Raw genomic sequence first — 27,398 nt, 5'->3', positions numbered from 1 at the left:
GTGGTTATAAAATATTGTCATAAGTATGCTCTTAATGGACTTCCATAGAAGATCTGCTCAACTTAAAAAAAAAAAAAAAAAAAAAAAAAAAAAAAAAAAAAAAGCATTTTTGCCTTGTAACTACCAACATTTCATACTCATCTGGGCTCTGAAAGACAAAACAGTGGCCTTTTCTTTTTATGCACAATAAAGATGCTGTTCATACAGCCCCCTGATGATGCACAAGGCTGAACTGAGGCCCGGTCTCTCCTCTATAGCTGAACTAGCTCTGCTGTGAGAATAGGAGACCCCTCTGGTGCATCACTGAATGTCAAATTCTCTCAGACTTCAATAGAGTAAGACATGTATATGAGGGCAGAATTTAGCGCTAACACTACTGTAATCTCTGCACTACCTAATAACGTGCATTGTACATGTCAGAAACATTGGGTGCTGTACTCCCTTACTCACATAAAGACAATAATTAATGGCAAAGAACTAGATTTGACAGTCAATTAGGATAGGTTTGTTCTGGCATCCTGGTGTAAAACTGCCCTAAAGAGGAAGGATCCAACCTGTGGAGGATATCACTTGTGAGGGGGATCACCAGGTCATTTTCAGCTGCCTTAGTGACTACTACACTACCCCCTCCAGCCTCCCTGCTGAAAAGAAGGTGGACTGTGGGTGTGACTGTGATTCCCAGCTGCCAGGCAGCTCCAGGGGCTCTTGGCAGCCTGGGTAGTTTAGAGCAGATATCAGGCAGCAATGAGCTCTACTGGGAGACTGGTCCAATGCTGACTGAATGAGTACTGAGGGGCCACAAATTGGTACTGTGCTGAGTAAAGCTCAGCTAAACTAGAGGTGTGCCTGCGAAGGTCTGGGCAGTGCACTCATGGCCACAATCTCCTTGCAGGTACTGAGCTCCATAAATTCATGGGGTATCATTTTTACTTTTAAATGGCAAAAGGTCTCCCCTTTTCCCAAGCTGATGTTTTGGCATTGAGAGTTCAGGCCCTGCTGCACTAGCAGTAATGAAAACCAAAAGCTAACAGAAGAGACATTTTCCCAAGTGAGCTCAGGGCACGCTGCCACATGGCTGAGCTCTCAACATGAGGGAAAGTATTGAAGAGGGCAACTGTGAAGGTCTTTAGCTTGGTATTGGAAACAATGATGAATATTAACCTCAGGTGTTTCCTTGACTAAGTGGGAGTGTAGAATAAAAATCATTGCATGTCTTCTCTACTAAAATGTCTGGGAAATGGGGAAGTACTGGATTGTCATGTCATCCATTCAAGTAGTTTTTACGGATATTTTTTCCATTTAAATCTATCAGCCTGTTCCACTTGATGTTTTGAAGGGATATGCTTTTTTGTTCTATCACTCAAATCAATGCTCTGTCTTTTCATTTTTTACTTGGCCAGTGCATTTCTCTTTCGGATTCAGCTGAGTTTTCTGAACGATGTTTTCAAGAGTCTGTTAGCCTTACGTGCTAGACATTTTCCTTTCAGTTTATACAACTTCTCTGGAGTTAAAACAGACTCCAATCACCGGGTTAAATTCTGCACACACTCTCTCACACACACACACACGGAGTGAGAAAAGAAAGGAAGGGGCCAGGGACATCAGAACTCTGGCTCCACCTCCAGAGGTGGCACAGATATCTGTATTAGGTCCTGGGTCTCAAGATTTCCCACTCCATGGTTTAGCCAGAGCTCAAGCTGAAGCACTGGCAACTGCAAGTGGAACAGCAGTTGTCAGATCGTCCCACTGCATTGCACATTGCGACCTAGTTGCCCATGATCTTTTGTTGTTTTAGGTTTATGTTCTCTCAATAAATCTGGGCACCGGGGGCCTAGAAGCACACACTATATGACTTTGAGCAGGCCCTGGACAACTAGGAGCTTTGGTCGCACAGCAAGAGACACAGGCTTATCCTGTCACTGTGCAGCTAGCAATCAGCATCTTGTGGCTGATTGTAGCTGCCACTTGCACACTCATTGGGTGGATGCAGCCAATGGAAGAACCTCCTTTGCTGTGCTAACTCTTCCATACCCTACTGCTAGTCCTGTCACTGGGCGCTTCTCTTGAATGGGCATGCAGCAGGGTCCCAAGAGGGAAGCCACTAGGGAATGCATGTAATGTTAAAGTGGAATTTGGGGCAAGTAAACTAAGGGAAGAGAGCCTGAAGCTAAAGGTTTGTGTGGGCATGAATGCATGCACAGCCTCTACTGACTTTACCCACTCGTGCAGAGCAGATCACCAGTTCCACCCCCAGAAGACTTTCCACCCTGACAAAGGCAAGGGCAGGGTTTGCTCCATTGTGCATGTTAAAATAAGTGTAATTTTAACATTGCAATCTTTAGCATTCACCTACATTAAGCTTGTGTCTGTGGCTTGAGTGTACGTAGCCTTGTCCGTACACGAAAGTTGCAACAGTTTAAAATTAATTTACTTAAACCATGTTAAAATCCTAATGTAAGTTCACTTAAACTAGTTTAGCCTGAGTCAGTAAATTACCTATGTAAACTAAACAAATATACACATGGGTTGACCAGGTTTAAGTGCACCTATATTGTGTTTGCACCAGTTTAATTCTATCAATTTTAATTGATTTAGTTAAACGAATGCAGCTTTTGTATATAGGCAAGGCCTGTGTCTCTGTTGTCTCCTCCTTTCTGCCAGCCTCATGATTGCCTTTCCATCATGTTTTTAATTTTGTTTCAGAACGCTAATCTGAGAAGAAAAAAAAAAACTGAAGTTAATAAAATGTTAAGAAAATGAAAAGTTGTATTACTTGTGCCTGAGGATGTCAGTTATATTAGATGACTCAAAAAGCCAATTAAAAGTACAAAAAAAGACCAAAATAAAGAATTTTTTTAAAAAAAGCAAGATGAAAGTATTCTTTCCATATTCACTTGTTTCTTTCATAGTGATTTATTTACAGTTATTCCTTGGTTATAAACTATTTTATCTTCAGATGAGTAAACATTTCATAGGGGGATATGTGTTCTTGAATTTAAATGTAATGAATGTTGTGTAAAAATATGTATATATTTCACTGCGTTTTTAGTTTTTGGGGACACACCTCTCTCACAAATACCAAAGGATTTATTCAATTGCCTATGAACCCCATTCTGATGCTGGAGAATCGTATCTCTCAATGCAAAGTGGAACAATATACACGTGGGAGGAGATAGCAGCAGTCTCCATACCGAAGTTCTGTACCGGGATACTATGGTCATGCAAAAAATGTAAGTGATGGGGGTGGTGGAAAAAACCCACCATCACCACTGGTTGAAGGCAGGAAGGGATCTATGATTTCTTGCAGACACAGGTGGAAGTCAGCCCTGTACTTCAATACCTGCCAGGAATATCAGTCTTAAGAGAAAAGGAGTACTTGTGGCACCTTAGAGACTAACCAATTTATTTGAGCATGAGCTTTCGTGAGCTACAGCTCACTTCATTGGATGCACGAGCTGTAGCTCACGAAAGCTCATGCTCAAATAAATTGGTTAGTCTCTAAGGTGCCACAAGTACTCCTTTTCTTTTTGCGAATACAGACTAACACGGCTGTTACTCTGAAACCAGTCTTAAGAGAAGGGCCCTCTAGCTGGAAGCTATAAAAAGTGGGCGGCTCCTCAGTCTGAGGAACACTGAACTATCAGCCCTACAAGTAGTCTGACCTTGGGACAAGACTATGGACTTAATATTGTCTTTGGCAGTCAGGATCCAGACATCCAGCAGGAGAACAGAGGGTCTGAACCCTAAAGAATATGCAAGTGAATCAACTGAGATTTTTACAGTAAAGTAATATTGTATAAAGTGTCTTATTTAAGCAGGTGACATGGATGATCAATGATATTGCGAAATGTGTGGGTATTGACACACATGAGGAATTATGGATATTCCTCGACATTATGCTTTAAAGTCTGTGACTAAACAAAGGGTGAAAACAGGTTCTCTCACAGGCAGGAGGGAAGGTAGCCATCTACTTGTCTCCAGTGTAAATTAAGCATTGTGGAATCCAAACAATGGAATCCACATTTATATCAAATCAGCAGGAGGATGGGAAATCAATCAGGAAGGGAAGAACAGGAGGAGGTCTGCCTGACTTTGAAAACGAAGATGAACTGTGGGGACATAAGGAACTGCTAACTGACTTTGGGGTATTCATCACTTAGGGAATGATAGGATGCAGCAACCTTCAAGCCTATGAAAGATGGCTCCCCTAGTCTGGCAGAATAGGGATGCTGAAAACTGGATGGAAGTAAGGAAATTGCTTTGGCAAAGGTTGTAAATTGCTAGAATAAAGTTTTATTCACTAGAAAGCAAGTTGTGTTTGCTTTATTTGTAACCTTTCCTGTCTCCTATTCTCACTTATCACTTAAATCTGTTCTTTGTTAATAAACTTAATCTTGTTTTACTAGAAAAACTTCTCAGTCCTCTGCTTCAAACTGAAGGGTAAAATCCTCAAGGCAAACTAACAGGCTGGTGTGCGCTTTTCCTTTGGAGGCAGCAAACTTGATAACTTCTGTCAGAGTCCAGTGAGAGGGACTGGACACTGCAGGGGAGACTCGGGACTGGAAGGGCTGTTGGGGTCACCCTCAAGGAGTAGTGCAGTGTGCAGCGGCAGTCAAAAAAGCAAACAGGATGTTAGGAATCATTAAAAAAAGGAATAGAGAACAAAACGGAGAATATCTTATTGCCCTTATATAAATCCATGGTACGCCCATATCTTGAATACTGCGTACAGATGTGGTCCCCTCTTCTAATGCCAGTATATCTTTTTCTTGAGATAAGGTTCAGAAAAGGGGCAACTGGAAATGATTAGGGGTTTGGAACAGGTTCCATATGAGGAGAGATTAAAGAGGCTAGGACTTTTCAGCTTGGAAAAGAGGAGACTAAGGGGGGATATGATAGCGGTATAAAATCATGAGTGGTGTGGAGAAAGTGAATAAGGAAAAAGTTATTTACTCGTTCCCATAATATAAGAACTAGGGGCCATCAAATGAAATTAATGGGTAGCAGGTTTAAAACAAATAAAAGGAAGTTCTTCTTTACACAGTGCACAGTTAACCTGTGGAACTCCTTGCCTGAGGAGGTTGTGAAGCCTAGGACTATAACAGGGTTTAAAAGAGAACGGGATAAATTCATGGCGGTTAAGTCCATTAGTGGCTATTAGCCAGGATGGGTAAGGAATGGTGTCCTTAGCCTCCATTTGTCAGAGGGTGGAGATGGAAGGCAGAAGAGAGATCACTTGATCATTACCTGTTAGGTTCACTCCCTCTGGGGCACCTGGCATTGGCCACTGTCGGTAGACAGGATACTGGGCTGGATGGACCTTTGGTCTGACCCAGTATGGCCATTCTTATGTTCTTATGAGTAACCAGGCTGGTGCAAACCAGAGTGAGGCCATTGAGGTATAAGCAGGCTGCCGGTGTCAGGGTTCGGAGCCAAAGCTGCACAGCACAGGAGCACCCAGGTTTACAGGGAAGATGGTGACAGAACCCCTTACTGGTCTGGGTGGGCCCTCAAAGCTTATTGTTAATAAATTAGTCGTCTTGCCAACTCAATCAATACTACCACAAGTCTGGCCAATTTCTATTTATAAATAAGAATTGCCTTCTTAACTGCATCTAGTATATCTACTAAGATTCAAAGTCCTGACATCCATCACTTGCTACCCAACCATCCAGGTTCTTTATGATCAGAGACTTAAATCCGAGCTACACCACTTTCCTAATTATACCGAAGGTTCATTGTGGTTTTGCACAGGAGGCTGGAAAGCATGGTGAAGCCAAAGTGAATTTTGAAAAGACAATTTGATCAGTGCTGTTTGGACTGATACTTGTGTCAAATATTTCCCACAGAAAGTTGATCTTGTTTTGCAATCCAGTACCCAAACATCACATGGCTATGTTTAAAATTGATATTGTCCTATCAGATACTGCCAGCTGACAAGCTACATCAGTCACAGATTTTCTTGACAGTTACAGTTTATCAGTTGAGTTTTGCACAATTCATGTGAAACACCTGCAGCAGTCATATAAAGGGACTTTCTTCAATATTCTTGTCAGTACAGACCTACAGATTATTTTCATACTGCTACAGAAGCTCAGGTATGTCTAAAATAGGATAAAAGGTTTTAAAAAGACATGTTAGTTAATACATTTTGAAACCCTAGTGTAGACAGCACAAGTTGTATTTTAACATATATTAGCTGGTCAAGATGAACCCTCGGATTCCCCGATGGGAATGTACACCCCTATGTACACCAGGGTTTTAAAAATTGTTGGTGAAAGTGTTAGCCAACATCTTTTATCCTGGTCTAAACATACCCCACCACAGTACTAGCTAGCAAAGACATCAGTGTACCTCCTTTGGTAAAACGACACAGGTCACCTCATTTAGAACCTTCTAAAGGATTCATATTTTTAAGATTGTCAAATAGATGTAAACCCATCATATCTTAAGCAAACTTAATACAGCCTCTTGTAGCAGTCTGTCTGCCTATAGTTCTACAATCATAGCAATATCTCCATAATACGGTAATAACTTGCTATCTCTGTACTGCAGTTTCTGATTATAGGGATACAGGGGTTCTAACGGATACTAGGAAAGAAAATTAATTTGACTTTATGACTGAAGAGTATGAGACAGACAAAAAGAAATATTGAAAATCAGGTACCATGGCAACACAATAGCTCTCAGATTTAATTCATTAATGATTAGGGACAAGTTTTAAAAGTGACAACATTAATAAGCAATACAAATGCCTTCAATTTTCAGATTTCTCTATGATCAAGAAGTGAAATATATATACCTCCAAGATTCAGAGGAATCCAATCAAGTCTGCATATAATGATTTCTTAAAGTCTGTTCAGTCTTGTCATGAGCTCCCTTACCACAGGCACTAGAAGGATATCAGTGAATTTACAATAATGACAATTGACAATTATAATTGTTAATGATAGGTTCATAATAACTTTCATCTGAGAACGTCAAAGCACTTTCTAAAACCTTGATGAATTAAGTCTCTCAACATTTATGTGAGGTAGGTAATTATCTTCAGTTTTCAAATAGAAAATTAAAGGCACAGAGAGATTAAGTGACTTGACCATGGTTGCACAGGAAGTCTATGGCACAGCCAGAAATAGAATCTCCTGACTCCCAGTCCTGTGCATTAACCACTTGATCATACTTTACTATATAAATATTAGCTGTTAAATTGCACAGAGGGCAAATGTTTACCTGTAACAAGATTAGTAATCTTGGGTCTGTTTGCTTGTATCTTTATCTGAAGAAAAGGCTATGAGGATCTGAATTGATACAGTTTTCCTTTAATGCTTTGCTAAGGCAGACATCACCTCACTAGTCCCAGGAGTACAGGGCCCCATAATCATGAATTTCATGCATCTTTTTCCTAAAGACCAAATAAATTATCCCTTCCATATGACCAACTTTTTCCCCCATCCCCCACAGCTATACTTTAATCTAAATGAACAGAAAAGAGATGAATTTTGTGCAGGTGTTTGAGTAACTTCAGCTTGTGGTTTCCCCAAGATTTGTTACACTGCCAGACATGTAACGACCACCAGGTGACTTTTGTAAATTCAGTGCTCATGTGCATTACAGAATTACTTACCACTCTGATATCTATGCAGTTTCTCTCCCTCCCCTCATCCCACAATGTAAACTTCTGTGAGATGGGCAAACATCCAGTAATGCTCCCTATGATATTTTTTACTCCCTTAAAATCCATTCTCCATTTTGTGGATATGTAATGAAAACATTGATGCTGACATACTAAAGTGATGAGCACAGCATCAATACCTAGCTAGAGAGAGAAATCCCACTGAGATACTTTAACATGATCGTGGACACCTGGGACATTTTTTTTCAGAAGAAAGAGAACCCTAGTACTACAGTACACTGCAATTCCTCTGCTGAAATGACACAAGTAGAACAAAACAGCAAGCTAGCGACAGAATAATAGAGCCTCTAATATACATACGTTAATTAGCTAAATAAACGTTGGCTTTAGGAGTACTTAAATATTGATGTAATAGTAAGGATATAAACCTTTTTAAGTGGCAGATTTGACAATATATACTCTCTTCACCAGTCCCCCCCCACACCCCCACAAAAAACACATCTTAAGAGCAGAGTTAAGGTTGCCTGTTGGTATTTTGTGCCCTTCCAGAATGTTCAGTTCAGCTAAACTTAAACCTATGAGAACGAGGAATTACAGAATTAAGGTACATGCTAACATAACTTTAACTCTGCCTCCTCGAGCTGGCAATAACCACTGGAATTCTCCTCATGCACTCCAGCTGTATTCACACAAGAGATTAGGGAGGGGGGCTCAGACCCCACCCCCAGAGGGGCAGGGCTTCCTCAGGCGCCAACTCCCATGGAAGAGCAGGGAGAGAGGCTCAGAGCTCTATCAGTTTCCAGCATACACATGGGATGAGAAAATGTGGAGTTGACAGGCACCCCTGAACCAATCACCTCCCTCTGCCTCTGTCACTCCCCCATGTCCCCACACCCAGTGTCCCACCACTCTCCTAATCCTCTCCCCATGGCCTGAGCCCCTCGACCTCTCTCCTACAACCCATCCCCATTTATCTGCTTCTCCTAATCCCCTCTCCCCTTTCTACAGCTGAACTCCCTCATCTATTCCACCCTCTAATCCCCTCCCTTCCTTGAACTCTCGCAATCCCCCCCAGCATTGCTCCCACATGCCCCCTCACTGCTCCAATCTCCCACATTCCCTAGCTCTGCACCATAAAAGTTATAAGCTCACACTAGGGGCTGCAGATCAGGAACTCCTTGATCCTCAGCACACTGGAAATATGATTACATTATCCTGTCTTTCAACTTCCCTCTAGTTAATCAATGGTGGCTGTGTGGTGTAATAATTCCCCCTACAGGTGGAAAACTAACAACATGCTCAGCTATCATTCTCAAATATCTACACAGAGCATGTATAAGTTATCTTTTCGAACAGAGTGAGCCCCTCTTAATTTAGCTGTACAAATTAGGAGGGCACATTTCCCAAAAGTTAAAAATACCCTCTTAGATAGTGTCAAGGTTCCTTCCCCACTCTGAACTCTAGGGTACAGATGTGGGGACCTGCATGAAAACCTCCTAAGCTTACTTTTACCAACTTAGGTTAAAACTTCCCCAAGGTACAAACTATTTTACCTTTTGCCCTTGGACTTTCGCTGCCACCACCAAACGTCTAACCGGTATTTTATTAGGAAAGAGTCTGTTTGGAAACGTCTTTCCCCCCCAAAATCCTCCCAAACCCTACGCCCCCCTTTCCTGGAGAAGGCTTGGTAAAAATCCTCACCAATTTGCATAGGTGACCACAGACCCAAACCCTTGGATCTTAAGAACAATGAAAAAAAGCATTCAGACTCTTAAAAGAAGAAGAATTTTAATAGAAGAAAAAGGTAAAAAGAATCACCCCTCTAAAATCAGGATGGTAAATACCTTACAGGGTAATTAGATTCAAAACAGAGAATCCCTCTAGGCAAAACCTTAAGTTACAAAAAGACACAAAAACAGGAATATCCATTCCATTCAGCACAGCTTATTTTCTCAGCCATTTAAAGAAATCAGAATCTAACTAGATTACTTACTAAGTTCTAAGACTCCATTCCTGTTCTGTCCCTGGCAAAAGCATCACACAGACAGAGAGAGCCTTTGTTTCTCCCCCCCTCCAGCTTTTGAAAGTATCTTGTCTCCTCATTGGTTATTTTGGTCAGGTGCCAGTGAGGTTATCCTAGCTTCTTAACCCTTTACAGGTGAAAGGGTTTTTCCTCTGGTCAGGAGGGATTTTAAAGGTGTTTACCCTTCCCTTTATATTTATGACGGATAGGCAGACAGTAACAACTTGCCTGCAGATCGTTCTCAGATTGATCCCAAAGGTAGGGTTTGAATTTACAGTAAGAGCTGTTCAGAAAATTTTCATAAGAACAGTTTTCCATCGGAAAACACCATTCTGAAGAAACCAGTTTTTGTCCTGAAATCGTATACATTTTGACAAAATTTCCCATGGAAAACAATTGTTTTGAAATTAACAAAAGTATTGTTTCCAACAATGTAGTTTTGGAGAAACTTCAAAAATTTGCTTCACAATGAAAAAGTTTTGTTTTGAAAATTCTCTCTTCATTTCTCTTATTATTTTTACAAAGTTCATGTGATGTCAGTAGTGGTAGTGCGTAACATGTCATGCCATGCCATAGCATGTCAGAATAGCATCAGACAGACATTAAACTAATGTAATCCTTTGAAAAGCAGCAGAAGTTCATGGGATAGTTAGTTGTTCATAGTGGAATCTTCTCTGTAAATAGCCCATGTTGAAAGCAAATAGGAGACCCACCAAATCCCAAGCATTTCCACAAGCTGCTGGTGCTTTACAATGGATTGCACAATGTTGAAAAAAAAAGATCGCTGGAGAGTAATGAATGCCTCAGCCTGTCTTTGCACAGTGGGGCCTGTTTGAGAAGCATACAATATATGCAACTACCACTGTAATCTTCAATCATCTCTGCAGTCAATTGCAGTGCATCTGAGTGGATGAAATCATCCATGTCACATGTGTTCTCATTATGCTAGGGAGGCCCTAGGCTAGAAAGTAAGGTGACCAGTCAAGAACCTTGTGTGATGCACAGTGCATAAATCATGTCATCCTATGTTATAAATTATACAATCAATACACAGTATAATATAATGTGATAAAGGGCAAGAGATTTATGCAATATGTACCATAAAAGGAATTGTTTTCCTTTGGCTGTCCAGCCTGGGGCCTTCACAGCTCCTGTTATAGAAAATGACACAACATGGATGTCTCAACTCAATTCAACATGCAAACGACCTTTTGTGTAGTTGACCAGATTGGGTTCCGATTCTCAAATGGGTGCAAGAAAAGCTGAGGACCAGATTGTGAGTGGCCATTGCAAGAGTCTGCCCAAGGGTGATGGGGTGCACCAGAAACTCTTTGAGCAACTGCACAAGGGCTTCCCTGCCCTTTGGAGTGCATGTCACCATAAAGGGGACACAGAAGCATGGGGAGGAGGCAGTGTCATAGTCCTGCCCCACGCCAGCACCAGTCTCTCTCATTGTCCCATAGGCTGCAACGCCCTAGGCAAGTTAGCAGACAGGAGTTTTGAGGTTCTAGGCAGATATATATATAGCTGCTGTCAAAAGTTTCCCTGGAAAATAATTTTTCTGGATTCAATCACTGCAAAGTAGGTCCTTTGGGTTAAGACTAGATTTGGTTTCTCCTAAAATGAGAAATCTTGAACAGCAAACAGAATCAGCAACCAAAAATAACGTTTTTTTGTCCTTGTGTTCTGGGACTCCCCTAGTACCTCAGAAAATAGGTTTTGGGACCCATCTCCTCTAGCTATCAAGAAAAGGGGGATGATTGCCACCTCCGGGGACCTGTTCAAAATCCCCAAGTTGAGAACTCATGTTGAATTTAGTACACAGTAAGCCTGAGGCTATGGAAAACTTAGTGAAACCCTGTGATGATAGAATTCTTAGATTTCCCAACTTTATAGATAAGAATAAGCTTTCTGATAATTTTTTGAGTATTAAATGCTCAGTGGTCCCCAAACTGTGGGATGTGCCTCCCTAGAGGGATGCAGAGGAACATTCAGAGGGACTCGGCAGGATCTGGGCCAGCCCTCTTGGGGGGCAGGGAGGGAGCACCACCCAACTCCCCCTCTGGCTCCAGCTCTGCTCTGGCCCCACCCCGAGCTGCCCAACCAGGTCCCATGGCTCCCGACCACAGGTGTGGACAGGTTACATTATGGGGGAAGGGGGCTGCAAGATGGAAAAAGTTTGGGGACCACTGCCTTACCTACCGATGAACTCCATCTGCTTCAGATTAAAAAAAATCCTTCACAATTCAGTGTACTCTACTGTCAGATTCTATTCTTTTCCCCAGAACTGTTTTATATGGGAAAGTCCCATAAAGGGGAAAATATAATCTTTCCATAGGACTTTTTTTTTCTTTAAACCACCCTGTAGAATTGGAGAAGAAATTCCTTTTACAGAATTCTATAGAATTGTTTTTAAAAGCCCTTTAGAAAGGACACCATTCTCTATGAAATTCAAGAGAGTAATTTATATGTTTTCTTCCTTATTACATTGCATAGGACTTTCCCAGAGGGTTCCTTGTAACTTTGGGCTCCTCATGGGATCAAGAATGAGTCATGACATATGTCTGAAGCTTGAAAAATTACATTTTGTTACAAGATAAAATAATCTGTGGGAGCCAGGCTTTATGGCACAGGAATACCAAGGACAGGATTTGTCCCTTTTCTTTAAGCCAAGCTGAAATGGTATCTGGCTGTGATCTGGGACAGTTGCTGTCCCTGCATTTGACTAAAATGAGCACTCCAATTTTAAGGAAGCAGAGTATGGAATAAGTAACTGCCTCGGTACTCAGATCTCAGGTACAGAGAAAGCTCTCTTCACACACAGCTGTGTCAAAAAATATGCTTCTAAGGGCAAATGTGAGCAAGATGGCGGTCAAGTAATTTAAGGGGTATGAGATAATTGACTGAATTGAAATTGAGGAGGGCGACCAGCTCTGAGTTGACAAACGGGTGATACATTTCACAGAGGGGAAAGGGTTTTCAGAGCTTGGAGTGGTCTAGGAGATTGAAATCAATGGGGAGTTCTGCTGTATGGACCCTATAAATTTATGACTCTGCACTGGTGAATAGCACAGGAGAGGGTCAGGTTGGATAAAACAGAGGGAAAAGAGATCCAGCCATAGACTTCATTAGTGAATTTCAACTGACAAAAGAAAAATTAGACCAGTTCTATTACTCTACTAGGAAAATGTTATGCTGATGAAAGAGTTTACTCAGCTGTGAGCTAAAGGGAATAAAATACAGAAATTATGGAAACTAGTTCATGTATGAAAACACGTCAACTATCTTTTCATTGCTAGGATTCTAAGTGAGACTTATTTTGAGTAGGAAGCTCTTAATAGCCACTGATGGGAATTGCTTACAAAGAAAAAAGCCCTCTATCATTATTTCTTGGGAAATCTTCTCAGTGAATTTTTGTTCCCTAGTTTCGTCTCTGCTTAATTGCCTAAGTTTCAGTGCTTTACGCTGCATTTTCTCCGTGCTCTCTCACTGCTTTAGGGAAATATTTCCTTCCATATTTTTTACATTGATAGTTTTGCTTGTTTCTGCCCAATCACTTGCTTGGCAACAGTCTTTGCCTGTTGAAAGTCTTGTGTTAAAACACAAAAACAAACAAACAAACAAAAATTAACTTATTAGCTCTTTCATGCTGTTGCAGAACCTACTTATATTTTGGTGATGAATGGTCAGAAGGGATGTCTGTCTGCTGATAGTGGAGTCCCGTTTCAAAACAGAGGGCACGTGGGTTCTGGCAGGCTCATTGGAGATGCATCAGCATGCAGTAACTCAGCTGACAAGGTCAAAGAATGATTTTACAGCAGTTGTTGTGGAGTTGAGAGGCATTCTCCCAGCAGCCAGATGATTTGGGGCAACCTAGCCTGGTTAAATGTGAGATCAGCACAGGTAATACCTGGCGTATTAAGCAAGTCCCATGTCACATGTGCCTGCTCCACAGAGAGGAGGCCAAACAGAAGATTTGTTGGATGGCAATTTCGGGAGTTACTGAACCATCCTGCAGTCCCTGGGCATCCCCCCGGGTACTGCCAGGCAAGAAGGAAGGCATGACATGGCTCAGTGTCATTCACCAACACTTGAATGATGTGACCCACAAGGATTCGCACCCAATCCCATGCACTGACAGTAGGCTGGAGGCATGAGTAGCTCCCAATGGTTCACTTGGCTGAGTCTCCAGAATCGGTGCTGGTAAGCTGAGGTAGAAGCGTCACGCTGTGCGCAGACTGCCTTTACCAAGGGGTGGGGCTTGTGGCAGTTCACTGCAACGCCAATAGGATTCTACAAGGCACCAGCTGTGTCTGAGTGGGTAATGGAGCAGGCCTTCAAGGAATCCAATGTGAGGCAAATGTACACCCAGTGAGCAATTCACAGCCCTCAGGATGACTCCAAAGGATCTGCTGGCCACCCAGGACATGCCCATGTTGCTTGGATTCTAAAGGTAGAGCTACCCTGCGTCTGGGAATCATGCTAGTGATCAGTGTGGATATTGCAGCGCCAGTGGAGGCTTGGGCTAGCTGCCTGAGCTCAGACTCTGGAGGCAGGGTGGGCTTGAGCTCAGGTGGCTAGCCCAAGCCTCTGCCAGTGTCAAAATGTCCACACTGCTATTTATAGCATGCTAGTGTGTGTCTGTCTAGCCAGGCTGGGAGGATGGCTCCCAGCTGCAGTGTAGATATACCCTAAGCGGCCTGCCTACCATAGAACTAACTACTGCCTCTCTTGTGGGCGGACAGTGCACTGTGGTCAGGATTGAATGTTTCTTGGGCAGGCGGAGGGGGAGCAGTATAATGGGCTTCCCCTCCCTCAGTAGCTGGACTGCTGGTGGCTGTGGTCTGAGAGAGGCTGGGGGGGAAAAAAAAAATCACAGAATTGAAACCAAAAGTCCTTTTGGTGAGCGGTGTGGCTCTGGTGCTATGAAAGGTTGTTGGATTTTTAGAGAATATGGTGGCCCTTCATTCCTTCTGCTATCCCACAAATTACAGTTTTGCTAGATTTTGGTACTTGTTCTGGATTAGAACTGAAATTTCGTTTCTTTTGTAATGCGTGGGGATATAATGTCATGGAGAAATGTAAGCGTTCATCTGTTTGACAGACATTAGCCTGGTAACTAATTTTTATTTTTAATTGTTTTGTTTACTGTAAAATCTGATCAGGATCTTTGATGTCTTCTCCATATACAGTATATTACAATACTCGCTCCAAGGGCACTAAGTTGAAACTGAATATTTTGGAGCCTGCTGTACAAGCTTAACTGGATTTTATTTTAAACAACTTCATGCAGTGTCGATGGTTCTGATGAAAGCAATTCATTACTGAAAGTTATTTCCATTACAGAGACTATCATAAGAGGAATAACGGAATAAATCTGTGTGAGAGGCTCTGATAAAGTTGTGTGAACCATCTGCAAGTGTGGTCTGGGTGAGTTATTTTTACAGTTAGGAAATACTGGGGTAGCAATTCTGAAAGAGTGATGTCTCAAAAGACATCGCTTGCAACCCGCAAGTGCTTCATCTTCCATAACAAGCATGACTGACAGCCTTGAGGTGGATATGATTTACAGCCATATTTAAGAGGTATTGAAATACAATAAAGAGGGAAATTCTCACTTTTTACAAGACTCCAGAAGGTAAGGAAGATAAAGAAAAAAATATAGGCCTGGATTCTCGATTTTCCACAGTGTATTGGTTTACTCCTAAAACAGAGTGGACATAAAATGCTACTACTCTGATCTGGAATCATTTTAGCACCCACTCTGTACAAGTGTAAATGAATATACTAAGTACAGTGTGGTGGGGAATAAAACCCATAATGTACAAACGCATACATAATTCTATAATATATAGTACATAACAGGGATAGATTTACAACACCGTATCTATAGATTTCTAGTCTGCCCATCATTGTGGTATCTGGGCACCAACTAGTACAGTAATTTCATATTGCATCACTGTATTAATTATGTAGGATTTATGCAGCATAAAGAAAGGACAGATGGTCTTAGAGGGTAAAGCAGACAAGCGGTCTAAGATTTTAGACCATGTTACACAAATGCAAGGAATAATACCAGCCTGACAAACCACACATCACAGCACCCTAGTTTTGCTATTATTATTCAGCTGAACTTCACAGTATAGAGAGGGGCCCACAAAATGTAACACAGACTGGGGTTATATTCCTTTTTGCCCAGAATCCCAGCTGACTGCTGAAGATGGGAATGATCCCCCTCTCCTACCTCTTCTGTTCCCTCCCAACATGTGGGCCACTGGGCCTGCAGAGGGCTCTCTGTGGGTCTAGAGACAGACTAATGGATATAAGCTGACCCCACTCCTTTTTGCAGGGGTGGAGGAAAAAATTCCTACTACTACAGAACTTGTGAGATGACCCCACCTTCAACACTCAATCTCTTTGCAAAGCATTACAAGGCCAAGGTATTATTCACCGATGGTTTCAGCTACATAAATTAAAGGAATATAAACATACAGCATTTAAAGAAAAAGAAGAAAGAAGCAAGGTAACTGCCATTTGTCTAAACATAACTGACAGACATTATGGACAAAGCGAGAACTAAAGAATATGACGTTTTGAGTATGCATTTGCATGCCTGTACTGCATTTACAGTGGCACATGGACATTTAGGTGCTTGACTATCATTTATGCATGCAAATATCCTATCTATGTACAGAGAAGTAGCCCTACAAATGCATACATAAAAAGCCACACAGACTTCGGACCTCGCTGTATGAAAATGTGTCGGTAAATTATTAGGATGTAAGAAGATAGGATCAAAAGTAGATCATCTTATTCAGCTGAGTGCAATCTCACAATTGTTGGAATTGTGGACATGTAATTATCAGTAACTGATAAGTTTAAGAGGCTATCCACAATCTTAAGGAAAAAAGCCAATCTTTGCATATACATGGGGCATCCTGCAACATGTTAAAATGATTACAACATCCAATTCTACGAATTCTCTTCTGGCACCACTATAGGATGACCTTGATCATGAGGCATGGGTTAACTCCATAAGACAATTTGAATAGAAAAAAGAATTAAAAATTAAAGCTATAATACCAGATGATATACCTGTAATCGAAGGAGGCCAGTGTAACAAATATCAGCTACCATTGCCTCACAGTTCCTTCTTTCAGCAGCTGTGGTCAAGGATTCATGCAAGGATAGGGGACAATTGGTCTGTTTCAACTCTCTCACCCCTAGAAGAGCACGTTAAGAAATATGGAAACAAGAGTCACTTTGTAGGAACTACTTGCAGGCGGTTTAATGCTCTGTATTACCCCCTCAATCTCAGTCTCAAAGAAAAATGGGGAAAAGAACTTTTCCTTACTATCACAACAGAAAGCTGGGAGGACATCTGGCTTAACGTGAAAGAAATTTCCTGTTCTTAAACAGGTATTACTGGACTCCAGAACTTTTAAGGCTAGATCGCATTTCGAACATTCACTGTGTCTAAAACAGCCATGTGCCAATCTTTCACACATCCTCTATATCTGTCAAACAATCCATGTGCTCTCAAATGTGCATAGTCAATGCTCTAAAAAACTGAGAGTGTTTCTTGGGTTTTTTTTCCTTCTACAAGCGTGTGTATTTCAGGGGTGCTGCATGAGTTGGTATTGCCAGTTAACATTAAGATGGCAATAATTCTTTTGGCCATTAAAATAGTCATTTTGAGCAACTGGGAATCTGCAATTCCTCCCTCATACACAAATTGGCTTAGTGAGCTCTCCACTGCTGCATTAATGAAAAAATAAGTCTGCCGAATAGACACTCCTGGAAAAAGGAGGGTGGCTGGTCACCCGTGGAAGTATTGAGACTTTTGCAATTTAGTATAGATTAGTCCAATACTCATAGGTTATGTTCTCATTTATCTATTCAGTCACTTTGATTGAGGTCCTGCATGACCTCTACAGGTTCAGGTTTTTTTTGTTTTTTATTTCATCTTTTACAAAAAAAATATATTGAAATTTGCTATTTATATGCTATTTCCATCTGTGCATGGATTTATAGGTTTTGTTTCATTATGTGTTTATATTTTATATAAAAATAAAGTTTAAAAGAAACAGACATGGAGGGTCAGACCTAGTGGCTGGAGCAGTGGCAATCAGGTCTAGTGATTGGTGTGGTGGCAGGAACCAGGCCAGGAACCAAAGCCAAAGGTCAAACCCAGAATCAGGAGTCAAGAGCAGGTTTGGAACAAAGCAAGAATGGGGCTGGGAGCCAGGGCAGGGCTGGGAACCAGGCTAGAGTCGGAACAGGCCTGTGGAGTCTGTCACCATTGTCAGGCAGGGAAGAGTTCCAAGCCATGAAGTAATCTTGGGCAGACTGAGTGGCTCTTTCTCCTGTGAAGTTTATAGGCATGCCCTGATAATCACGAGACCAGCTCCTGGTTTGTGGTTTGGCTGGAGCCTAGCACGAGACTGACTCATCAATGCATGGTTTCAGAGTAGCAGCCATGTTAGTCTGTATCTGCAAAAAGAAAAGGAGGACTTGTGGCACCTTAGAGACTAACCAATTTATTTAAGCATAAGCTTTCATGAGCTACAGCTCACTTCATCAGATGCATTCAGTGGAAAATACAGTGGGGAGATTTATATACACAGAGAACATGAAACAGTGGGTGTTACTATACATACTGTAATGAGAGTGATCAGGTAAGGTGAGCTATTATCAGCAGGAGCGCGGGGGGGGGAGGGTGAGGAACCTTTTGTAGTGATAATCAAGGTGGGCCATCGCCCGCCCCCCCTTCTCCCCCCCCCACTGTTCCTCACATGTTCTTGTCAATTGCTGGAAATGGCCCACCTTGATCATCACTACAAAAGGTTTTTTTTCCTTCTCCGGCTGATAATAGCTCACCATACCTGATCACTCTCCTTACAGTTTTCAGAGTAGCAGCCCTGTTAGTCTGTATCTGTAAAAAGAAAAGGAGTACTTGTGGCACTTTAGAAGCTAACAAATTTATTTGAGCATAAGCTTTCGTGAGCTACAGCTCACTTCATTGGATGCATATGTATGGTAACACCCATTGTTTTATGTTCTCTGTGTATATAAATCTCCCCACTGTATTTTCCACTGAATGCATCCGAAGAAGTGAGCTGTAGCTCACAAAAGCTTATGCTCAGATAAATTTGTTAGTCTCTAAGGTGCCACAAGTACTCCTCTTCTTTCATCAATGCATGTGGCTTAATCAGGCTTTAGTTCAGGGATGACTCATCACTTCAGATATCTATCACATATTTACTCCTGCTATATCAGTTTGCACTGAAGTCAAATGTTTCATATGTATATAAAAATAAATGCATGTGTGTGTGTGTGTTTATATATAACACAGACACACGTGCATGTAATATACATTTTATATATACATACGTACAATGAATACATAAGTGTATACCCATGTATACACAAATATATTGTATGTGCACATTTTATATGCATAGTAAATATACATGCAAGTATAGCTTGGCAAGAAGCATAAGAGAATATGTAAACATTTCCTAAAAGGGGGTTGGGGGAAGAGAACCACACTCACTAGTCTTTGGAGAATTCAATGATCCTGAATCTGACTGCATTAAAAACCACAAAATGACAAATGAAGCAACCATATTTCTGCACGTATGCAAGCCTATTTTCTTTTATAGTTTTTTGAGCAACCAATGAAGTTAGAAACTATTTTGACTTAAACCAAAAGGAACAAACCAGATTTAGTAAATGAGTGTAACTGTGGTAAACTTTTAGGGACCAGCGATCAAGCACAATCCAATGTAAGATGTATGCAGAGATCTATTCATAAAAATTATATGTTCCAAGGGCAAATGCTAATGGAACCTGAAGGAACTTGAACAAAATTGATGGAATCAATTACAGAAACTCTACGGTGAAAAAGTGGGAAGCTTCAAAGCAACAGATAAGGATAATAAAATATTCTATATGGCAGGCCATATTACTGAAGCTGGGGGAGAGAGGTAACTTACACCTCAGCTACCAAGTTAGCCAGACTGATGTATGTGGGAGTTGATCAGACAGGCAGAAGAGGGAGTTTGATACCTGCCCTTCCTGTAGGGCTTTTTTACTGGGAAAAGGCACTTCTAGAATCTGCAGGGGGTGGGGGAGGAGGGGATCCTTATGGGATGTGCTGAATCAGCATATTTCCCAGCTACCCTAGCTGCGTCTACTCCCTCTCCAGTGCATTTAACATTCTGGTTTATGTTGGCTCCTTATATACACTTCCCCCCCCACCCAAAAAAAAAAAAGAAAAATATGTGGAGAGCAGGTTGTAGCTGCCTTCGGCCACTGCCTGACTTTCTGCCTCCAGGGCCCTGCTCCTGGCATTCCACTAGTGGAAATAAATGTGAACCTGGCCTTAATATGGCCCTGTGTGTTTATTCTACAAATTGGAAAAAAATATATACCATTACATTTATGTTTCACAAGGTGTAACCCCAGAAATTTTGTATATATGTAGATGGGGTGCGTGTTCCTTTAAGAACACTAACATTTTTCTAGGGCTGAAGGGCAGGGGAGACTGATGGAACTCTATGGATCTCTTTTGCCTTCGATCATCTTACAACTAGCAGAACTCCTGGTCCGAAGTGCTCTAGCAGCACCAGTGCTGTGGAGGCAGTGTTCTCAGCCCGGGGGGCGGGGGGGGGGGTGTCGGGTATGTAAGTACATATGAGAGAGAGCGAGCACGCATGTGCAAGCGAGTCTTGCTCTAACTGTTAGCCAACACTTCCCTTTGACAAAGATAAAAGCCAACGCTAATTAGTAGAGAAATCAAAAGAACAGCATAAAGCATCTATTGCAGTTAGCACTAGAGAAGACACTATCATCACTGGTTCTGAAGAGTGACATAGGAATTGTTAACAGAGCAGTCCTAACTCAAAGGAAGGATTCCTGCCCGCCATTCTCAGCTTGTCGCAGAGTAGGCAGTGAACCAGACAATGAAAGCATATGAGAGAGACGCCTCTGAGTTCTAAATGCTACATGTAGACATCGGTTGATGAATAAGTACTTTATCCAGGGGGCAACACAGGGGAAATAAAGTGGCAGCATTTTACTCCCACAAACCCAGACTCGATCCATAGTTGCAGGTGTCCCTCATTCAGCAGCTGTTTCTCCTCAAATGGTCAGCAATGAAACAGCTAGCCATGCTGATATTTAAATTGTCATCATTAGGTTTCAGAGAGAGCAACATAGTGAGAGGAGTACAGCAGTTCACACCTCTCTGGGGGCTGTTGTTTCAATCTGTCTGCTTATAGACTCAATAAGGCAATACTGAATGGTCATTCATTCACATTTGAAAGGATAGATTTTTAAACCTACATTCTGAAAGAACAGATCTGTGCTGGTATGGCATAACACTCCACTGAGTACTAGGTCAACCCATTCCTTGGTTTTACCCCTTGTACACCAGCTCTGGTGTTGCTTAGCGCAAATAATACCCGCTATCTGATTCCAAAGTCATTGCTTTGCAAAGTGATCTCAATAATTTAATATTGAGCACTGCCAAAAATACTTTTAAAAAGCGAAGGGTTTTGTGGTTGTTTGGGTTAAATATGTATCTGTAACATGCAGTAACATGGAATTCATTTTCATGTAACTATAGCATCATAAGCTGAAAGGGATTTTGTAAAGGTTTAAAATGGGATATGCCTTTTCTTCCTTACAAAAGCAGTCATTTTTAATGTTTTTATTTTCCAAAATGAATGATTGTTCGTTTTTTACTCTAAACAATGAAATCAGTGGAAGCAGTTCAGTGCTTGTGAGAAGCCCTAAAACAAACCAGTGTGCATGACTGATAAATGGGCAGAGAAGAGGAGAGAATAGTGAGGAAATGTATTGCAAACTTCCAAAGAGATATTCAAATAGGGAGAAAATATTGGTGTGAAGTTATTAAAATACATTGACTATGTCCTTTGAAATATCCTAAAGCTAAAAATCCAGAACATACACTGGAAGGAAGAAAATTATAAAGAAGATTCTAATTCCCATAAATTAGAAGCAGTGACTGGAAGTTGAAACCAGACAAAGTCAGTTTAGAAATTAAGGACAAATTCATAACAGTGAGGGTGATTAACCATTGGAACAAACTACCAAGGGAAGTAGCGAATCCTGCATCTCTTGAAGTCTTCAGATCAAGACTGTGTGCTTTTACAGAAGAGATGCTTTAGCTAGGCATAAATTATGCTTTAGTCAAAAACACGAGTTACTGGGCTTTGTGATAGGGTGCTTTACTCACTGCTAGGATGGTGGCTCCTTCTTACCATTCTGGGGATTAGCTTCAGGAGGTCAACAACCCATCCCATAGTTGCACACCATTTCTCCATCCTTCTCTCTTACTACAGCTTCTCTTTCATTCCAGGAGCTACCTCTTTGTGAGTCAGCCCGCCAGCCAGGTCACTTTTCCCCTTCTGCAGTACCAAAGGGTTTCTTCCACAGTCCCAGGCAATCTTTTCACTCACTGCCTCATAACGCTACTTCCTCAGGGGCTAGCGGGGGAACCCAGGCCCACCCCCAATCCAGATTCTGGCTCAGGGACCCTCTTGCCAGAAGTCAAGGTCTGTTACCTCCTGGACCTTACTGTCTTTCCTGGAGCCTTTTCCTTACCATCTGGCACTCCCTCTCTCTTTGGGTTTGCCAACTTCACTACTCCCTCCGCCTAGGAAGTAACGGCAGGCTATACATCTCTGCAATCCCTAAACTCTCCTCCCAGGGCATGACTGTCAGCTTTCCTAGCAGCCTCCTTTCTGCTACTAATTTCCTGCCTTTGTAAATCCAACCCAGCTTGTTCCTCCTCAGCTGGGCTCCCTCATTCAATCAGGGGATTATTGAGCTACCTGATTCCCCTCAGCTGCAGCTTATTGGGTAACTTAGCCCCTTTCTCAGTCTGCATTAACCCTTCCAGGGCAAGTGTGGGATAAACACCCCATCACAGACTCCATGCATGCAGACTGGGCAAAGAGTAATGGTTTGTGAGATATAGGAGCTCAGACTGGATGATCTAATGGGCCCATCTGGCCTGAAACTATGAATCTATGAAAATAGTCTCTTTTCTCTACTTCCCAACATGCTCTTTCACTAACCAAATTGAAGCTACTTCAACAAATATGTACAGGGATGGGGGAGGTCTTGTCATATCCATCTATCAAACATTTTTTTATGTTGTTAATGTTGCTAATTTCAGTGAAGCTGCCAAAGGCTTCTAATCTGTAGCCAAGTTCAGTGTCACTGTCAAGCAAATTCAATCAACTTCCTTTTTTGTCATTTGGGAAAAAAAATCCCCTCTAGGTGTTGAAGCAAAACATAAAAATCCCCCAAGTCCTATAACCAATGGAAAGTCAATCCTATGTGTTAAGATAAAAGATAAAGCAACCCTCCCTCCAATATGCTCTTGGCAGCATGTTACCGGGGAATCTGCAGATGCTCTGCTCAAAACGTTTGTGATGAAACTCAGAACCAGGCAAACGTTTCCAAGATTCCCCATTACCCTGAGGAACCCCTTCCAGGTTTCTTTGTCCATTTCCCACTTTTCAGATCCCCTTCATCGCCCCTAATTCTTCTTGCCTGGGTCTGTAGCATAAGGGCTGAGCAAGAACCACCCAGCATTGCACAGTGCCTCTCTGCAGGCAGAAACAGATTATACTTTCAGGCTGGAGGAGTGAAAGATGTCTTCCAACTGGCCAGTACTGGCCACAGGCATGAAGACAGGCAATGAGGAAGTGTGGGGGATGACTAGAACCTATGCCTAAAGTCACCACTGTTTAAAAGGCTAGTCAATGACAAGCCAGGTTCCATTTAGGTCATTTTCTGCAGACTATCAGTTAGTAAGCTGAATAAAACATGCTTCTTAATGTAAATTCATAAATGCCTTGGGGATACTACTTTGTGAGCAGTTTGACAGGGGGCTATAGAACAGTGCAATGAATATGCGTAGTTCTAGTCCAACATCGTAATCATTCATGGGGCCCTCACTAATTCCAGCAGAGAGAACTTCAGATGCTGAGTTGCTTTGGACAAATTGTCAAGATAAAAAAGGCCTGAAGTCCATGACAAAGGAGACATGAGTTTATACACCCACGTTTGTCCATGCAGTTACTGCTAGTGAGCAGACAAACTGGTCAACTGCAAGTGTAATTGTCCATTTAGGCACCAGCTAGCTGTGTGTGCGTATGTGGCAATTGCACAGGAAACTGTAAGTGTGCAATTGTGACTAGATCTTGGGCCTCCTGTCTTGGTCCTTATTTTGTAGGTTTACAGCTGCAGAATTGGGTGGTGCCATTGGATATTGCCAATCTTTTCACACTGGAAATAACAGTGGGAATCATAATTTAATATCTAAAGCTCACATTTCCCCAGTGAGTACATTCCTAACACTGAGGTGAGATTTTCAAAAGAACACAGCCCTGGCCTAACTCTGTTCCCATTGAAGTCAACTGTGGAGCACCCACAAAAAGATTGTCATGGCTGCAGCAACCCCCCGAGCAGCTGTGAACCTCTCACTCACACAGCGGGTTGCACAATGTATCCACATCGTTAAAGGTCCATCAGACAAACTTCCATCCCCACTCTGGCCTTACACCACACCCCTCCTACTGTTTGAGAGATGAAGGCCCTGCAAAGCACAGCACCATCTGGGTTTCCTGCATCCTGGTCCCTCCACCCAGCAAAACTGCACCAGTTCCACTGTCTGTGCCTCTGTGCCTGCAGGGCTTAGGGGACAGGATTACTGAGTATAGACTGGAACAGTTTTCCTTTGATGTAATTTCATCATGAGTGTCTTAATCATCGTCTTTGAAGATGCATTAGCATTTCTTTTGAGAACCAGATAATTAGCCATGGGTTCTCCTGCTTTTTACCTCCAGGCTTCCATACTTATGCATGTTCCATGTGAGCACTATAGCCCATTTACATTAAACCCTGTCTTTTCCTTTTTAATGGAAAGATTACTCTTTAAAATTACCAGTTTCATTATTGTTGGATTATATAAATTCCAGTCAATGGTTTTTATTGCACTTCTTTGTAACTCCAACTAAGAAACATCTAACATCAAACTTTGGTCACGGTATTAACACTTTCTTTAACTGCTTGTTATTTAGTGACAGGGTCCTCCTGACCCCCCTTTTTGTTACATTACTAAGGTTTCTGGTTATATTGCTTTGCCCAGCTTTTCCAAGTACTAGTCACAAGAAGACATGAGGAATTTTGGCCATTTCGCAACTCAGCTCTGAATTTTATCAGCGCGAGTTAGCCGGATCACTGGGCTTGTTGTTTGATCTGGGCACTGAAGACTTGTTTCTTTTCCAGTGTGAAAGCCGTCCTTGTTACTCCTGTATTGGAATGACTAATTTACATCCACACTCAATAGGCTGAGGGGTAGGTTAACTTTTAAATGTTTTCCAAGTAGAATTCTTCTGGACCTCCACTGTTGTTTCCAAATGTTTAGTATCACCAAAAGGATTCAAATCGGGGACAATGTGTGGTTTTCATGGCAGCTCTCACAACGTCTTGCACAAATTATACCTTCCTTGGCTCAGATTCACCAAACTTGTGGCAGAGAGGAGGAAGCCACCACAATTTCACAGATTGTACAACATTTCCAGGTGTGTCTGAGCCCTGCCAAGTGACAGAAAGGGTAGGTGGAGCAGCATTTAGGGCTTTCCACCGCCTTTCCGCCTTCCCCAGTCCTTAGAGCAGTTGGGAACTGGTTCAGCCTCGGGGGCGTTCTAGTTTGAGATGGAATGTCCTGTAGGGGCTGCGAAAGGCTTCATGGAAAGAGCTGAAAAAAGGAAGCTATTTACATTGTACAACAATATGTTTTTGGTCCTGTGAAATGTAGGAACTATAGTACATGCTCTTGAGTGGAACCTGTCAGCATTTGAACTATTAACTATTTACATATGTACAGTTACAGACACTCTTGCAACAGAGGCTCTTCCACCAGTTCAGGATTACTGGAGCACTGCAGTCTCTGGCCACACCCCCTTTGACTCCTAACACCCACCCCCTACACTGATGGGGCCAGAAGCAAGTGGGCTAGAGCCAAATAAATGGCCCTTATGCCACCCCTGGATTCACCTATGCAAGGGGAGACTCCAATTGCCCTGTTAGTGAACTTCTCTACTCTCCTTTGTGCAGCACGAGTGGTGGACCACAGTCTGGCTAAGAGTTTTATTTTTCCTAAGCAAATTACCGGTAAAACACTATTAGGTTAAAGAATGGAAATGGTGGGCGGTATTTTGTTTTCCAGATTTTGCAAATAAGTCTTTTGGAGAATGTAATTTTTCAATTTATAAACTAGACTATTTCAATTTTTTTTAAATCCCAACAAAATTTCCTGGATTTTCAAAATGTCAAACATTTTTGCAAAAATGGCTTTTCATTTTTCAACCAGTTCTAATGTGTGTGCAGTAAAGAATCCTGAGTGTACTGACTTGGTTTTAAGATTTAAGGGCCCTATTCAGCACTCCTCACCCAAGCAAAACTCCCATCAAAATGAGTAAGGAGTACAGACTAGGGGCCTACATTCTACGCAAGTGTGATACGGCATTCAGTAACAATGAGGAACTAAAATACTTGCTGTTTTGGCCCTCCCTTCAGCAAGATACTTGAACATGTGCCTCACTTGAAGCATGCAAGCAGTGACGTCACTAGTTCTATTCACATGCTCAAAGTTAGGGAAGGGCTCAAGTGCCTTGCTGAATTTGGGCCGTAATCTCTTTACAAAAGGTGTTGGAAACAGCAGGACAAAACTTGCCTGATCCATAATTGCCCCCTACAGTTCCTGTTTCTTTGCCCCCCATCTCAGATTTTAGTTGGTTTCTTAATGGGATCCGTGCAGTTAAAGTCTTTTTCTTACTGTTGTTTCTAAAAATATCAGATTGGCAGCTCCTGTTTGCCAATCATAATACATTTAGTGCTTTTTTTTTTTTTCATTTATTTAAAAAGAAAAACTTTTCTTCCTGGTGGCTGCCCAAATGATCCCAGCAGCTCAATTTCCTTGTATCTCTTTGCAACAGAAAAGGTATATTGTAAGTATGTAGACTGATCCGAGTTACAGTAGTCATCTTCAGCCCTGACTAGACAAGCTGCTGGCCACTGTACAGTCAGTAGTTTAAACAGATATCTGGGACAAATTAGGATTTTTGATAAAACATCCTGGGTGAAAACCTGGCCTCACTGAAGTCAAGCGGAAGTTTTCCCATTGATTTCAGGGGGCTAGGATTTCACCCATCAGCTTCCTATTCTAGGCGACAAGAGTTATTTTTATGTCTCCAAGCTTATTTTAAGCTTCTGTGTTTCTTGCTCCACTTGTTTTTCTCCTTCCAGACCATTTGGGTCAAATTTTCAAACAGAAGCTTGAAAAGATGCAAGTACAATTGTGCACGAACAATTGTCTGACGTCCAAATTCTCACACATACAAAAATCTCAGAATTGGGCACGCAAACAGAGTCATAGAATCATAGAACTGGAAGGACCCTCGAGAGGTCATCTATTCCAGTCCCCTGCACTCAAGGCAGGACTAAGTATTATCTAGACCATCCCTGACCGGTGTTTGTCCAACCTGCTCTTAAAAATCCCCAATGATGAAGATTCCACCACCTCCCGAGGCAATTTATTCCAGTGCTTAACCGCTCTGACAGAAAGTTTTTCCTCATGTCCAACCTAAACTGCCCTTGCTGCAATTTAAGCCCATTTCTTCTTGTCCTGTCCTCACT

General features: G+C 41.9%; 1 protein-coding gene across 10 annotated transcripts in view; it reads right to left on the bottom strand.

Annotated features, from left to right (window-relative positions):
* Positions 1-22,425, bottom strand: part of RNF180 (ring finger protein 180) — a 205,883-nt gene extending 183,458 nt beyond the window's left edge. For 6 of the 10 annotated variants that reach the window (XM_043547108.1, XM_043547112.1, XM_043547103.1 and 3 more), the window contains exons 1-2: positions 21,922-22,409; positions 16,752-16,879 (exon numbers count right to left, since the gene is read on the bottom strand). The gene's annotated coding sequence lies outside the window, so the exon portion shown is untranslated. Of the gene's footprint in view, positions 1-16,751; positions 16,880-21,921 lie in introns of all 10 variants that reach the window. The other 4 variants (XM_043547107.1, XM_043547105.1, XM_043547106.1 and 1 more) reach the window with 3 other exon arrangements.
* Positions 22,426-27,398: the final 4,973 nt, after the last annotated feature.

Source organism: Chelonia mydas, chromosome 5 (assembly GCF_015237465.2).
Source record: "Chelonia mydas isolate rCheMyd1 chromosome 5, rCheMyd1.pri.v2, whole genome shotgun sequence".
NCBI classification, from domain to species: Eukaryota; Metazoa; Chordata; order Testudines; family Cheloniidae; genus Chelonia; species Chelonia mydas.
The sequence above is the reverse complement of the archived record's forward strand: the minus strand, read 5'-3'. Positions and strand labels throughout refer to the sequence as shown.